Here is a 16,903-nt window from a genome sequence, read left to right on the forward strand (position 1 = left end):
GGATGGGTGCTAAAGCAGATGAGCTGGGGGTTCCCAGCAGAGCAGCGTTGTGGGTGGTTGCCGGGTCAATTTCGGGCGACCAAAGCCTTTGCTTTAAGTATATGGCAGCCATTGTCTTCTTCACATAATAAGGCCCAGGGTTCTTAGCCTTTGGAGTCTACAGAACGTTTTCTTTATTCTCCTTTCGCTTTGTCTTAGAAACAGCTTCCACCTTTTGCTTTCTCGTGGTCGGCACGGCAGAAGCAAGCAGGTTCCTGCATCCGCAGAATTTGGGGTTGATCCATGGATGCAGATGGAATAATGCACAATGCAGTATTTGGACAAGAGCAAGTTCAGATAGAGATCAGCGTGTGGGAGGCTATGCAATTTCTGTCACCTTTTATACACTGTATCCCTATTTGATTTTTTTCGCGGGCATGGACACGAGCTACAGGTGTTAAAAGTGGGCGTACTGTGAACTAAACCTGTCGAGCGAGGCTGAGGCCCATTAAATTAACATATAAATAAACCATCCATTTTGTTGATTCAATGCACATCGAATACACATCGAATGCCAAAGAAAAGGATTTAAAAGGATCTCAGCATGAGAATACAGGATATGTACAAGAAAGGACACAGAATTTTACAGATCCAACGCTGGTTAGTTGCTTTGGGCCTCGGTTTAGCAAAAAGCACAGTCAGTTATTATCCCCATGGTAAGGCAAAAAGTGTTTAGCGGAGTCCCACAGTCACTACAGAGTAAGTTTTTTAGTTTTCTTTACTGTACAGTATGTACTGTAATTACACTATTACTGGTAAAATGTATTAGTGTGTTTTACAGTACTTTTTGCCTAGCAATTATTTTAGAGAGAAAAAAATTGTCCTTTTACTCTAATAACGTCTTGTATGGATTTTTAAAATATTTTATCAATTTTTAAAGTCTTAAAATCACTTACTTTTTATTTCAACTGTGTACTGTATACAATATGTGTACTGTATGAGGTGGCATAGTCTAATTTTTTGGGGGGGAGGGGTTATACTATTGAAAACCTTCACCTTTTGCTACAGTATGTAGGCTTGTTCTGCTTTGCATACTGCTTATGGAAATATTTCAGTTACACACCCAGGTTGTTTACAGCATGTACTGCAGTGAACCTTTATTGTAAAACTGTTCAAATGATGTCTTTTGAACTACAATGTATTATCATGCACACTCGGACAGGCAAAGTTGCACCTTCCCCCCTCACAAAGCATACTGTAGCAGAAGGACATTCAGCCGCTTATTGATACCACACCCAGAGCAATACAAGACATTCACACATTCTCATTCTTTTTCAGGCTGCATTGCATATTGTATTGTACTGTATGTCTTTATTTATATAGGGCCAAAAGTGTACTCAGCGCTTCACAAAGAATACAGTACAGGGAATTATAATAATACAATATGTGCAGCAAATAAGCAATAAGTGCAGCAAAATCAGACCATAGGAAAGGAAATCCCTGCCCCGAAGAGCTTACAATCTAAGAGGTTATAAGAGGGAATAAGTGCTGTAGATGGCAGTGCTTGGTCACAATGGGTGGTAGGAATGACTGAGTTTGGGACAGTACCATCAGTGCAGGCTATTGGGATGCTTGATTTGTTGGGCAAGTTTTAAGGTTAGTTAGTATTAAATTTATTTTATACAAAATTTGGGGCATACTGTAACAAATTGTTCTGTTTTCCTTTACACTGTAGGATGACAACACTTCTGGTGGACCAAAAAAGTGAAGAAAATTATTAGAGGTACGCAGCAATGGTCAAGATTGCTCTGGAGAAAACTCACAATATAACAGCATCCGAGACCAGCATCAGGCAGATGAGACGCAAATTGGGATGGAAATATGGACGTGTAAAGTAAGTGTCTTACTGTGACAAAGTAGGTAAAAGTGTGGTTTTACTGTACCTGTAAAATTATTCCTTGTCATTACAGAGTGTATCCTCTGATAAGGGACGCCAACAAGATCAAAAGATTGGACCAGGCACAGGCATGGATCAAAAGTGGCGAGACTTTTCAGGATGTCATCTTTACTGTCGAGATAACTGTAGCTCTTGAGAGATTTGCCACTTTTGCATTCCACAAAAAAGAACACCTATATCTAAAGCTGTGTCCCAAGCACCTAGTGAAGATGCATGTGTGGGGTGCAATCTCTAGACGTCGACCAGGATGCATCATCATCTTTGAGGGTAGAATAATGCACAAAGTCACATGCTGTGGCCTTATGCACTGTACAACTGGAGTGTACAGTATTTGTTACATTTTTTTTTTCTTTTCTTGTTCCAGGAATCATACATAAAGTATTTTTCCAAGTGCAAATAGTCCCCGAGATTGTTGAATACATTAGGCATGATTTCCCATCTGGTCACTGTTTCTTCCAGGACAATGACCCTAAACACACTGTGTCTTTTGCCCATATTCTTGCGAGCGGTATCAACTGGGTAAAGATGCCACCGGAGTAAGTTCCCCAGTGTATTGTACGGTAACGGTTTCTCATTGTTTTACACTGTTTATATTGCTTTAACTAATTCACCTTCACCCCCCCCCCTCCAATTCCAGATCACCAGATTTGAATCCCATCGAATTGGTATGGCATCAGATGAAGGATCATATCAGAAAAGTTGTGAAACCGTCCAAAAAGGATGAATTGGCAAAAGGAATAATGAGTTTCTGGAACGACATACTCACCGTACAAAGATGTAATAACTATATTGATCATATTGCTAGCGTGTTGCCTGTTCTTTTACAGCGTAATGGGCAGGCCGCCGGAATGTAGTAAGGTAAGTACATGTACAGTAAGTATGATACAGGTAAGTATGGCACACAATATATATATATACTGTATATATAATGTGGATTTAGATCTGGGTGCCTTTTTGACGTAGCATCCACTTTGTCTCCAATTATACTATTTCTCTGTATGATTGACATTCCACTGCTAATATCTTTGATGTTTTCTATAAGTATAAATTCATATATTATTAAGAGTTTGTATTATGTATTATAATTTTTTAATAATTTATGTGTATTTAATTGTTCTTTGATGGTTAGTTAATTTTATATGATATGGGCTATTATTATCTTATTATCTGCACCTGTCACCTGTGTGATGATTCTATTAGATTGGTGTGATAGGTCACATTTGGACCAATCATAGTAGATTTCAACCTATTTAGAGGCCTCACACTGGTGTGACTGCATACCCCTTGATAAAGTCTTTTTAGACGAAATGCGTAGGTCTACGGTAGTCTTGTCCTTTGGATTATATTCACTTGCTGGACTATATGCCTTATTCAAGGCAATTGGAACTTTGCAACCGCTATTAGCGGCATTTGTGGCTGATTTCACCTACGGAGAAGCTTCTGTTTACTCGGAAGTGAAAGCGGAGTGTCATCAAGCAGACATCGCGAGATTTCCAGCCAAGGAGCCGAGGAGGAGGAGATCAACATGTACTGACGTTGGAAGCAGACGCTGTCCTTTGAAGCAAATCCTGCGGCTAACAGTGCCAGTATTATAGTTCCAGACAAGGATTTTTATCCTGACATGCATATTTTACTCTGTAATTTCGTACGTAGGATCTGTGCTTACATTGTGTGTCAATAAAATATACATACTTCACCATATTTGGCTATCTTCTCATTTATAGATCCCACTCAATCCAGGATTCTACAGATTGGACTTTCATTGCATCTTAATTTTATTGTTATTGTTTAGTAACTTAAGCATTGTGGCTAGTGGTTTGCGCCTTTTGTTTTTCCTTACCCTTCTATATTTGGAACTGTGTGTTTCCTTTACATTGTGGCAGCATCCACTTATACACAGGTTATTGTTTGTTAGTTATTTTTGCGCACCTATCTTTTTCCTTTATATATATATATACACACACACACACAAACATTTAGTAGCGCTAGTGAGTGAATGGTAGTGTTAAAATGTGCAAATTCATTCTGTATATGTGTAGTGTGAAAAAAGGATTAAATAAGTGTAGCAAGTGAATAATGTGAGCATCAATTGATTATAGCATAGGGTCAGTCTGTACGGAATAGGTGAAGCTTCTGCGTGGTTAAGCCTGACCAAATGTAAACAGAAAACAGGAGAAAAAGAAGCGCCAGTTCCGTATGGTTGAAAATAAATATGTGTAAATTTTATTAAGGAAAATAACCCCATGCCTATAAGGTAAGGAACGAGTGTTTATTTATATATGTGTTTTATTTATACTGTACATGTGCAGAGGGTCTCCGGAGCAGAAACGTTTTGGTTTTAGGTCCGGGGACCCCCTGCTTCCGGAGATACAGGCCCCTTTAGGGGGTGCCGGTATCCCTCTGCTTTGTTTACATGCCGCGGTCACGTGATCGGGACCTTTAAATGCAGAGGGATACCGGCACCTCATAAAGGGGGCTGTATCTCGGGAAGCAGGGGGTCCCCGGACCTGAAACCAATGCGGTTCAGCTCCAGAGAACCCCTGCACATCTACACTATGAATAAAAATGTATTTTAAATCATTTTTAATGTGCCGATGTTTGCGCAGAGAGAGCAGCGGTTCTCTCTCTGCTGCAAACACATCTCGCCAGGGGACGGCCTACAGTATCATTGATGTGCATATACAGTACTGTATGTGTATGTTAGGGGTTATAGGGGTTGTTGTTATACAGTATATACTGTATATATACAGTATATACTGCATTACAATTCATGAATTTCTCGGCTTCAAAGACAACAGCTTGCAAACGCCCCCATGCGTTTTTACACGGCATTGCAGTATTGCAGCCAGCGGGAATAAAATGCTTCAATCATAGCCGCGAAAATAACGCAATACACCCCGGGAGAAAACGACACAAAACCGCACATCACCGGGATATTCTGAAATTCGCGGAGCTAGCCAAGTAAGAATAAAGTTGGTCGCCACTGTATATAGCAACATACTGAATGCTATGTTAGATGTCTCTGATTACAATCAGAATACAAGACGGGAGTTAACCAATGGGGATACTAACCTGTTACATACACGCCCCTGATCCCGCCCCCAGGAGGGTATAAAAACTTCATACACGGGAGTGCAAGTACACTCCTCCCCCTTGAAGAAGCGCCGGGGAACGGTGCAAAACGATCGTCGGGTTGTTGGGCGACGAATTCACTGATGACGTCAGCCGGTTTGGAGCAGTGAAAGAGTATGCCGAGCGAGATTTAGCCGCAAACAGACGCTGACAAACGGTTGTATTATTCCTTTAACATCTGATCATTCTACCTAGTGTACACAATATATGTGCGTGACAAACACAGAGAAACAGTGTTTTGTATGTAACGGGGAAATTAAACCCCTTATTTGGCTGTTATAACCAATCATTAGATAGAGGTTCAGCCTATATAGTTGCAAGTGCATGTGAGGTGAATGATAGCTACTATTGTATCTGTTTCGCTATTGACAATCACAACTCAGGTTTACAATGTTGCATAAATTGTTACTTACTATGTATATATTCTCACTACTCATAGGGAATACTGCGTGACACTTCTATACTTACCTGATTACTGTGAGGAGTCATTAACTATAGACTCCAGATTGATTTGATCTTGCTCTCACGTGGTGTGAATTAAACACATATTTACTTTATGCATATACTTGCAGTTGTAGAAGAGTGCAACAAACAGGCATACTCTTGTATTTTCTTTTTTAAATGATTTTATTAATACACACATAAAAGTCAAAAACATTTTTCATTTAGAAGAGTTAGCATAGATTAATAAAATGTTATTATTTTTGTATTCTGCCCTCTTGGTGTTTTGCATTATATGGATGCTGGGACTAATTTGTTCCTTCAATACTATCTATGGCAATTTGGGCTGTGTGCAAATTGGTGGGAATCCTTTTTTTGTGATCATCCTTGATCATTTGTAAAAATATATCTTTCATTCCCCATGCACCGCCACGGTTTTAAATATATTGTTGAATATTAAGGTTGAGCTGTGATAACTATCTCCTATGGTATTAACCTAAACTACCTCTGTGGGATTTTCTGAGAATAAAGGACAGTAATTTAGCCCTAAGAGACTTCCAAGGGGAAGGGGGTCTGAATGAGGGCGGGGTTTCCTCTTTTCTCCGTTCTCTAAAAATGAAAGAGACAGAGGAGGGGAGAGAGGGTACAGATTGAGACCCCGAACAAAAAAATAAATAAATCAAACCCCACCAGAAAGTAACTTTTAGGGAGCATCCAGAGCTCCCATGTCCTTTTCTTCTTCAGATCAGGGTATTTTATGAGTTGCAGCTGGAGGCCAGCTCCGATGTCACTTTGCATGGAGGCCAGCCGGCCTTCATTGTCTCCTGGGCAGGGGAGGAAAAAAGATCCTGTGTGGGATCAGATATCTAGTCCTTTTCTTCATTCTTTGTGGGAATTCTTCTGCCTGGTAAAACATTTGATGACGGGCCAGTAGTCATTTTCAGGTACTTTTTGGATATTTTCTCGGTCCTCTTGGTCTTTTTGTTTGCTTCCTTTCTGGGTCCTCCCCTCTGTCCTGATGGGTATCCGGGAAGATTTGCTGGGTGACCCTGCAGCCGGTCATTTAGATCTTTGTATGAGACCCAATCTGATCAGTGTTTTTTCTCCTTCTTCTGGATTCTTCATCACTATTGTTGAACCATTATGCCAGATCACTAGCTTAAACTAGATAAATTGGGAGATACCTGTGATTACACCTGACATACAGGAGACACCTCTCCCTCTATCTCTCCATCTCTCTCTCTCTCTCGCTCTCTTTCACCTATTTCTGTAGCTGCAAGAAGTGCATATCTGTGTAACAAAACAAAAAAAAATCCCTGCTCTGTAGAACTTGTAGAAAAGAATTGGAGAACATGTGGGGGTAGAAAAGAAATACAAATAGCATATACTGTAACATGCAGGATTGCTCTATCTACTGTAGTAGGAGGGTTTTTGTAATAGATGCACTCACAAGGTGAATGAATAAAACAGGAAAATATTGCACTGAAATTGGGCAATCAGCTGCAGAACTTCTTGGAAATGCACTTCCCTATCTGCAGGGCTGGGAGGATAGACCTCTTTCCAGCCTCTGACGCCAAAGTCCAATGAGTTACCTATAAGCAGGGGCTCTTTCTATCAGAGCAGGTCAGGGTTGGTGTCCGTGGTGGGAGAGGGGGGCACCCTCTGGCGTGTTCCAGGGTCTGCAGCATAATGGAACAGAGGGTCTGGTACCTTGAGATCTTTCTCTGACAGGGCCTCTGAGGAAGTTGCTACCATTGTGATGAAACACGTAGGGTTTCTTCTATTGAACTTCCTCCTCTAACCACATCAGCTTGACCTGCTGTGGCTAGCCTCTCCTTTACTACACAGATTGAACTGAGCTACAGCCTGTTTGTATGCCTAGCTGAGGACTTCCTCCATGGTGTACAGCAGTATGCTGCTTGGTACCCTGGAGCCCTCTCACTGACACATCTACCAGGGCTGACCTTGGCTGACGTCATCTGGATTCTGGACTTCACTGGGGACTTACCATCCTGCTCTCTTGCCTGCATCTTGGTATTCCGGCTCTAAGCACGGCTACCTCCACAGGTTTTTCACACTGTGATTTTAAATCCTATGTTTGTGAGTGCACATTTGATGGATTCAACAACCAACACAAGTAACAAATTGTATTATGCTATGGGGCATATATATATATACACAAATCATGATTATCTGGCACTCCTGTAGTGATATAATGACCTGGTGCTTATGTCATAAAAAATAATAAAGCATACATTACCAGCAAAGGTAAGGAGACAACAGTACTCAGAAGGTATAAGCAGCTATAAACTGTATTAAAGAAACTTGCACATACATCCAACGTTTCGGTTATATATATATATATATATATATATATATATATATGCATATCCTTGGGATCATTGTTTAATAATTTTGCCATATTTTTTATACATTGACGCGTTATGGAGTTTGTGCTTCTTTTTTTTTTTTTTTATGTATGTGTGTATATAAATATATATATAGAACACACAATGAAAGAGGACAACGACAATCCCCTAAAATAGCACTCTGAAATATACCACAAAAATAAATAATAAGAATATAGCAAAAAGACCCGGATGCTCTGCCAATGTAGAAAAATGAACAAAATTTTATTAATGCAACAGCAAGACACACTAACTTAAAAACATGAACATGCTAATGACAGCTAAGAATATGTGGGCAGTGACTCTCTAAAGTACTATCAATTGATCCATAAACTAAAGATGTGTCTAAATAATAAAGAGTATGATATAAATTGACACAAAAAAAACTAAATGGAACAAAAAAGGAAAAGAAATAACCCTTAAAGCAAAAAAACCCTGCTACAAAATATAAAGTGTAACTAAGGGCATAAGGAAAAGTATGCAATCAATAACCTTATATACATCAAAGTGTATATAAGCAATAATATAACTTATAGCCAAGGGAAAAACACAGGGGAGAAAAAAGAAATAACCAAACTCATACCCTGAACAGCAAATCCAAAAAATAAATGATTAGTACTCAGGCAGCATAAAAACATAGGATGACTATGGTATAAATACATGAGCAAACAGGAATATAATTGCACAAATTGAAAGAGACCACGAGGACCAATAATGCCAAACAGCAAGGGAGATAATACTCAGCTGTTACTAGATAGCGGAAGGGATCAGTTCTCAGTAGTTAAGTTCCAGTGTATGCTCATAAAAAATCAATGAAAGTCCATGGTTGCTGCATCGAGCAGTAAAGAGTCACACCAGGAAAGTCACATTTAGCTGTCTATTGCAGACACTCTACGCGTTTCACCCGTCGGTGGGCTTCTTCCCGGAGTGATAAAAAACAAGTGAAGGCAAGTTAGTCTTTAAAGGTAATCAAATAAGTACTCACAGCACCTCCCAGACCCCGCATCCAATGGCAAGTGCAAAGCTAGATTAGTAGCGTCACATACACTGGTGCAGGCAATAATATAATCAGTTTCCATACATTAATCAAAGGGAATCCCAGCCGTTGTGGTTAATCCGGTGCGCATGCGCGTAAGCTGCACCGGTTCTCATCCCGCTGTCAAAGCCGCTGCTGACATCATCACCTCATCAGGAACCCACACCATCAAAACGAGCGCCTCTCAGACCCCGCATACAATAGACAGTGTAGACCCCGATCAATAGCACCACAACGCTAGTGCAGGCAGTGAAATAGTAAGTATCAATACATCTAGCAAGGAGAGTCCCAGTTACTGTGTTTGCTCAAAATAACGTGCGCAAAGGCTGCATCTGTTCCCATCCTGCTTTCAGTGCCATATCTGACATCATCAGATCATCGTGAGCTGTTATAAATACTGTAGCAAAATGGATCCTAAATAAGCTGGTGCAAAAAGTAAATAATTCAATGACAGCACATCTGGTAGAGGAAATCCCTGTCACAGTGGTTGCTCAAATGCACATACATGTAAGCTGCACCAGTTCACATCCAGGTTTCAGTGCCATGATTGACTTCATCTGAGGACTGGTACAAATAGCATATCCAATTCACTATCCAAACGCTGATGATCAAAAAAATATAAGAGAGACAAAGATGTTAAACATACATAGATAAAATACAGCATGCACAATTCTAATTGTAAATCAAAAGAGAGAGCAGGAAAAAGAAAACCTGTAGTACATCATAGGGAGCAAATATAGAATAAATAGCAATAAGTTGAAAAATGTATAAATAGTAAAACAGAGAAGGGGAAGTCACAGGGAAACAGCAGAAGGGGCATATAACTCAGCACATATTATAGAGATTACCCAGACTCTTGCTGAGAAAAATGATAATGAAAAACTACAGAAACATAGCGAACCCAAGGGAGTCATTCATTCCCTTGGGTTGCATCGTATTAAGAAGAACGATCCAGCGGCATTCCTTTTTGAGAAGTGCTTTCTCTAAATCCCCACCTCTGATGCCCAAAGATACTTTATCAAAGGCAAATGCTGAAATACATGTGCTATCTGAGGCATGACACTGTAAAAAGTGTCTTGCCACAGATGTGATCTTTTTGAAAGCATCCAAGTCCCGCTGAGCTGATCTGATGTTCCTAGTGTGTTCTAAGATCCTGAACCGAAGTTCACGGGTGGTCACACCTATATATTTGAATTGGCAGGGACACGTTAAACAATAGATGACGCCCCTGGATTTACAACTAAGGGTATATCCAATGTTGTAATTCTTTGTCTGGTCACTATTCGAAAACTTGTCGGTCTGTAGCATATATTTGCAGGCCGAACAATTATTACATTTAGAAAAGCCCTTTTTTCTGATGGTAAGGAAAGTCTCGCTAGTGTGGGGAATATAATGACTATGTACAAGACGGTCTTTTAAGTTGGGTGACCGTCGGCTCGTTGGATTGACCCTTTCAACTGCTGCATCCCTAAGTTCCCCATCAGTGCATAGAACAGGCCAATGTTTCTGGAGAATAGACTTAAGGTCTCCCCATTTGTCATTATAGGTGCCAATAAAACGAGTTTTAAAATCGCTATCCTTCTTTTTTGGTTGTAATAATGCTTCACGTTTATTCATCACACTATGTTGGTACCCCTGATGAATATGTTTACTGCTGTAACCTCTAGATGTAAATCTATCACACATCTCAACAGCCCTAGACTCAAAACATTCCTCTGTAGAGCAGTTGCGTTTAAACCTCAGAAATTCACTACAAGGAATGCCCTGAATCTGATGCTGTTGGTGGAAGCTAGAGGCATGCAAGATGGAATTGGTAGAGGTAGACTTCCTGAATATGTCCGTACCAATGTTCCCACCCTCATCAATAAAGATCTTGAGATCCAAGAAATCAACTGATGTGGTGCTAGACTTACAGGTAAGTCTGATGTTCAGTTTGTTGTGGTTGAGCACATCGACGAAACTCCTAAGCTCAATAGCAGAGAATAAGAATAAGAATATCGTCGATGTATCTCAACCACAACAAAACATGTGTGGTCAAATGAAGGTTTTCCTCGCAAAACACCACCTCCCTCTCCCACCAACCCAAAAATAAATTTGCATACGATGGGGCACAGGTAGCCCCCATCGCTTTCCCTCTAATCTGTAAATAAAATCTACTCTTAAAAACAAAAAAGTTGTGATATAAAATAAAGGACAAGAGTTGCAAAAGAAAATCAATAAGGTTGGAGCTGAACTGTGACATTTTGAGGAAGAATTCTGCAGCACATAAGCCATCCTTGTGGCTTATAGATGTATATAAAGCCTCCACATCACATGTGTCAAGGATTGTATTGGCATCAACCGTGACACCATCCAGTCTGGAGAGGACATCCATGGTGTCACGGAGATATGACGGTAGTGAGTCAACCACCGGACGTAAGAAGGGATCAAGAAATTTGCTGATAGGCTCACAGAGGCTGCCAATACCAGCCACGATGGGTCTCCCCGGTGGGTTAATAGTGCTTTTATGAATCATGGGTAACAAATAGAATGTTACAACAGTGGGATGTTTTGTAATCAAACTGTCTCTATTTTTACTTGTTATTGTACCCAAAGCGCATGCTTCACTGAGAATAATATCAAGCTCAGTTTTAAACTTGTCAGTGGGGTCAGCAGCTAATTCTGTGTAGCACATTCGATCTCTTAATTGCTTGAAAGCCTCCCGCTCATACTGGGATTTGGGCCACACCACCACATTTCCTCCCTTGTCTGTTGGTTTGAACTCGACCGTTGTCATTCTGCCAAGTTCCTTCACAGCAAGCCATTCCTAAAAGGTTAAATTCTTAGCCCCTGATCGTTCAGGTAATTTCAAAATGTCATTGGACACCAGGGATACAAATACTTCAATTTGTGCACAGGTCTGAAACGGTGGACAAAATGTTGATTTGGGACGAAATTGTGCGAGGACCTTGGACACTTAAGACAGGTTCCGTATCCACGGTAAATTCGGTTACCATGTCACAGATAAGTTGACGTTCCATCATATTCCAGCCTTCAACACCATCCTGTTGTGTGGCATACTCTTTGGATTTGGAATAGAATTTTTTCAGAAGAAGCTTGCGGCAAAACAGATGTAAGTCCTTAATCCACTCAAATTTATCCAAAGTGGAGGTTGGAGCGAATGACAAGCCCCTTTTAAGGACATTAGTTTGGTCCACAGTCAAGACAACATCCGACAAGTTTACCACTGTCAGTTCTTCCGATGCAGTTACTTCCGTTATTTCTTCTTCCCTCTGTAACCATAGCGTTGCCTGTCGCGCAGTCTTCTTACGTTCCCTCCTGGTCCTCCTCTTGCGTTGTTGTTTTGGCCACCTCTGCCTAAAAAAGGTGCTCGATCATTAGAACCAACATTTAGTTGGGCATCCATATCCGACGATTCTTTATTTAACTGTAACTTAAATTAATTTTGGTACACAGCCGAAATTAACAAAACTTGTATCAGTGTCCAATTATTTCCGGCCCTAACTGTATATAAGAAAAGAATGCAAAGCTATATCTTGCAGAACAATATTTATGGAATCATCTAACTAGGACTTGTACATGTAGAAGCTCTTCTACTAATGAGTATCTTAAATACTGTAGCATACTGCTGCGGCTCATCTGAGTCTAACACATCGCCGGTTTTTCCCTGGCTTTTTCCTGGAATGCGACGCACTTCACCTGGAGCATGCCGCATTCATTTTGCGTTCTCAGCCACGGGTCATGCGCGGTTGACGCGCGGTTGATGCGTTTATTGAGAATGGCTCGGATTTAATAGGTTGCAATTCTTCACGTGTCCGCCAGATGGCAGATATTCATGAATTGTAATGCGCATGCGCTTCAGTAATGTGTCGACTTGCAGGTGTTTCGTTTAAAAAAGATACCACAGTGTGCTATTGTAACTTGGCCTTGAGACTGAAGGAAGAGGTTGCAAAAATGTATCAATGTATCTTTCATTAATATTTTCATATTAAAGAAAGACAAAGACCAGTTTCAGTTACAGTATTCTCCAGAGACCCGCCGCCCGCCATGAGTGTTCAAGTGCAGCCCGTTTTCCAAAAACCCGACAGAAGTTACGCGTATTTGATATGGGCCGCGATTAATGCAACAGATGATAAGATGGCAACAGTTGTTCAAATTTATCAGTATTTTATCGAAAACTATGACTTTTACAAATTTTCGCCAGCTCCTCATACGTGGAAGCGTGCAATAAGGAAAAGGTTATGTAGCGATCCCTGTTTTTATCGTATTGAGCCACAATTTGTTGGAGGGTATTGGTGTGTATCACCGGCTTTTTCCTGTATCTATGATCATGCAGACTGCAAAAGGCGAAGGGTCGTGTTAAAACCAACTAAGAAACGACAGTCGCTGCCAAGCAATGCACCAGCACCGGCTTCCAATAACGGTCCCACCGTCAGTGACAACCCTGAGCCTGAGCCGGATTTCGAGTGCAGTTTCGATCAAGCTTGCATGTACCTAAGCAATTTCCAGCTTCATAAGCTGACTACAGGTGGACTAGTCCCGCTGCAAACTATCGACGTGGATGATGAAGAACACTGGACTGGCAGTGGACCGGCGCTGGAGCCAGCTGAATGGGAAATTCTATGGTGAGTATTGTTGCCGTATTATTTTCTGTGTTTTTTTTATTTTGACAATACAGTATCAATATCGGTGCGATTCAAAAGTCAAGCTTTTCTCCTGTAAGCAATATTTTTGGCTGAGCGCTGAGCGGCTTCTACAGTACTGTACTGCAGATACTGAACAATTTGTGGAACACTAGGCGCATGCGCATTGGAACCTTCTTGAAACGCGTACAGTATGCGTGTCATTACATCGACGGTAGGCGCATGCACATGTGAACAGTCTGCACCAGTACAGTCCTCGAGGGCAGCAAACAGGCCCAGTTTTCAGGGTAACCTTTGAAAACCGTGCCTGTTTGCGGCCCTCAGGGACTGGAATTGTGCTGGTCCTGTGTGTGTGTACAGCAAGTTAAAACAGTAAGATTTAAAAAAAAATCTTTATTCTTAAAATACAAGTATGCAAAACGCAACATCTCCTTTATTAAAGAGACATACAGTATACAGTACAGTGGGATAATGTGCAAAACAGTCGGTCAGGCCTGCACCCCTACAGTCCTCGAGGGCAGCAAACAGGCCCGGTTTTCAGGACAACCTTGAAAACCGTGCCTGTTTGCGGCACTCAGGGACTGGAATTGTGCAGGTCCTGTGTGTGTGTACATCAAGTTAAAACAGTAAGTTAAATACAGTACAGCAAGTCAAAACATCTCCATTATTTATGTTCAGCAGGTCAAAACATGTACAGTACAGCACAGTTCAGCACAACAGTATGGTCTTACAGTTCCCGTGATTAAACCAGAAAGTCCACCACATTGTCCGTCCATGGCCGATTCCTTGCATGGCACAAAACGCCATTAATGCAGTCTCGAACGCCTTTCATTACAGGATCTGTAATTGAATAAAAGCGCCGCATTTCATCCAGAATGTTCTTTCCTAAATTGGCAGGAAGCGCCTTTTTTACGCGATTTCCTTCGTAGTTCACTCTGAAGGCCAAGTCGCAGAACAACGCGTAGGGAACATGGTGCTTAAAAAGTAACAAGGCATACTTGTGGGGTGCACCAGCACTCATCATCCTATACTTCTCCCTGAGCGCCGGTGGCAGATCGTACAGGGTGATGTCGGGCACCGTATCGATTCGAGCGAATGTAGGTCTTCTGCGAGCGGGTGTGCTTGAGGCGACAGGCGATGGTAGGTTGTCTGGGAGGAAGCTTTCCTCTGGTCTTGGTTGCCGTGTTGTCTCCTGGCGTGGTCTTGATGGGGTTGTTATGTCCTCCTCAACGGCATACATGTACACTACATCTTCTGGTGGAGGGGGTGCGCTTGGTGATGAAAGGGGGTCGATGCTCCCATTCATCCCATCCATGTCACCCCCTGCTCCGGCGTTGGGGAAACAGGGGCATCAACACCGAGCAAATGATGTATACCCGCTATGTCAGCCTCTATCTTCTTCATCCGTCGATCCATCCGTTGATCCATATCTAGCATCCGTTGATCCATATGTATCATCCGTTGATCCATATGTAGCATCTGTTGCTCCACATTTAACATGGTCTCCAGAAGCAAATCTATCTTTGCTAGCACAATAGAGTTCCCGGGGAGATCCATACTTTCACATTCAGCATCCGGTCTAACGAGCTGCTTCTTGTGCATGGCATGTGGACATCTGGGTGGATGGGTGCAACGGAGGATGAGATGGGGTTTCCATGGAGAGAAGCGGCAGCGTCGTCGAAGAGGGATGGAGAAAGTGACCTTTGGATTTCCGGGCGAGAAGCAGAGTCATCTAAGAGCAAAGGAGAAAGTGACCCGTGGATTTCAGAGGTGGCAGCGTAGTCGGATAGAACTGGAGAAGATGGCCTGTGGGTTTCCGGGAGGGCGGCGGCAGCGTCGAGGACGAGGGGTGGAGAAGACGGGCTGAAGATTTTTGGGACAGCGGTGGCAGAGTCATCAAAGCGTATGTGAGGAAGTGGTCTGCGGATTCGATGGGTTGGCTGCCAATCGTTTTGCGTCGAGAGTACATCACCGTATATCTTCTTGACATAATAAGGCTGACGTCTATGAAAACCCTTAGCCTTTGGGGTCAGCAGAAGGTTTTCTTTATTGGCCTTAGCCTGTCGCTTTTGCCTTGGCGTGGAAACAGCAACCGCCTTTCGCTTTTCTGCTTGAAAGGCATGGCAGAGGCGAGTGGGTTCCTGCGTCCATAGAATCGGGGTTGCTCCATGGAAGCAGGTGGCACAATGCACTATCTGGACAAGGGCAAGTTCAGATAAAGATCATCGAGTGGTGGGCTATGCAAAGTGTGTAACCTTTTCTGCATGGCGGCAAGGTACAGGTGTTGAAAGTGGGCGTACTCTAATGTGAGTCATTACCGTATAAATGCACCATCCATTTTGTGGATTCACTGCACATTGAATACACATCGACTAAACATCGAATATACATTCTTGTGTTTGTATTTCTTTCTACTCGCAGCAATGGTTGTTAAAAAAATTTCCGGAGGCGCATGCGCGGCAGGAACAGGGATGGCAGCCTAACTTGAACGCTCCGAGTCCCGCCGGCATTAAAACTACACAGCGCACCGCAAAACTCAACTAACTCAAAAAAAAACTACAGGAGCTGTTGGCCTTACACGCCAGGCATACAGATATATGGCGGCTACGAGGAAAAAATCTAAACAGAAAGTGGACGTGCGCACATATTTTGTGGGAGCAAAGAAGGTACAGGAGACAGACAGCATGGCGGCATCTGATTCCGACTCCGCTCAGGAACCAGACCTGACAGCGGTGAACCAGACGGGAGCCATGAAAAAAGAAATAGCCAAACTCCTAACAGATTTAAAAACCTTCTTTCGTGGGGAAGTGGACGCCTTGCGTAAAGACATACTCAACATTGGAACACGCACCAATGACCTGGAGGAGAAAATGGATGAAGCTGCCCGCTGTCAAACAGAAACAGACTCCAGAGTTACAGCCCTGGAAAGGAAAGTGGCAGACCTTGAGGAACGCAACGAGGACAGCGAGAACAGGGACAGACGAAACAACTTGAGGATCCGGGGGATACCGGAGGAGATTTTAGACCCCGAGCTCCTAATAAACCGCTGGATGTCATCTATTATGCCAGGAAAAACTGAGGCAGAACTAGTAGTAATGGACAGGTGCCATAGGGCACTGAGGGCACGACCACTTCCCAATAATCCTCCCAGGGACATAATCTTCACAACAAAAGCTGAAATATGCAAAATTACAAGAGCCACCCCCATAATAAAATTTGAAGACATAGAGATGGCCATATACCAAGATCTCTCACCGATCACGCTAGCAAGACGGCAGGCCCTCCAGCCGATTACCAGGCTACTTAG

Source organism: Ascaphus truei, chromosome 5, assembly GCF_040206685.1.
Source record: "Ascaphus truei isolate aAscTru1 chromosome 5, aAscTru1.hap1, whole genome shotgun sequence".
In the NCBI taxonomy this organism is placed as follows: domain Eukaryota; kingdom Metazoa; phylum Chordata; class Amphibia; order Anura; family Ascaphidae; genus Ascaphus; species Ascaphus truei.